We start from the raw sequence: 239 nt of genomic DNA on the forward strand, positions 1-239 counted from the left end.
GAGGAGGGGTCCTCGTGCGCAGTTGGAGCAAACTCACTCAGTTCCCGGGACCGAGGCGCGCGCACCGGAGCACCTGTACCGGAGCAAAGCGCACGGCTCCCCGCACACGGAGCGCTCGTGTCGGACTGTACACGCGTCAGTGAACCGGACTGTGGCTCACAGGACCCCGTACTCACGCGGTCTCTACCGGGACTCTGCATGTCCAGACACCGCGCGCACACTGCCGCAGCCCGGGCACT

The sequence above is a fragment of the Boleophthalmus pectinirostris genome, unplaced genomic scaffold (genome assembly GCF_026225935.1).
Source record: "Boleophthalmus pectinirostris isolate CB_2022bp ecotype Guang Dong unplaced genomic scaffold, ASM2622593v1 HiC_scaffold_22, whole genome shotgun sequence".
Lineage (NCBI taxonomy): Eukaryota > Metazoa > Chordata > Actinopteri > Gobiiformes > Gobiidae > Boleophthalmus > Boleophthalmus pectinirostris.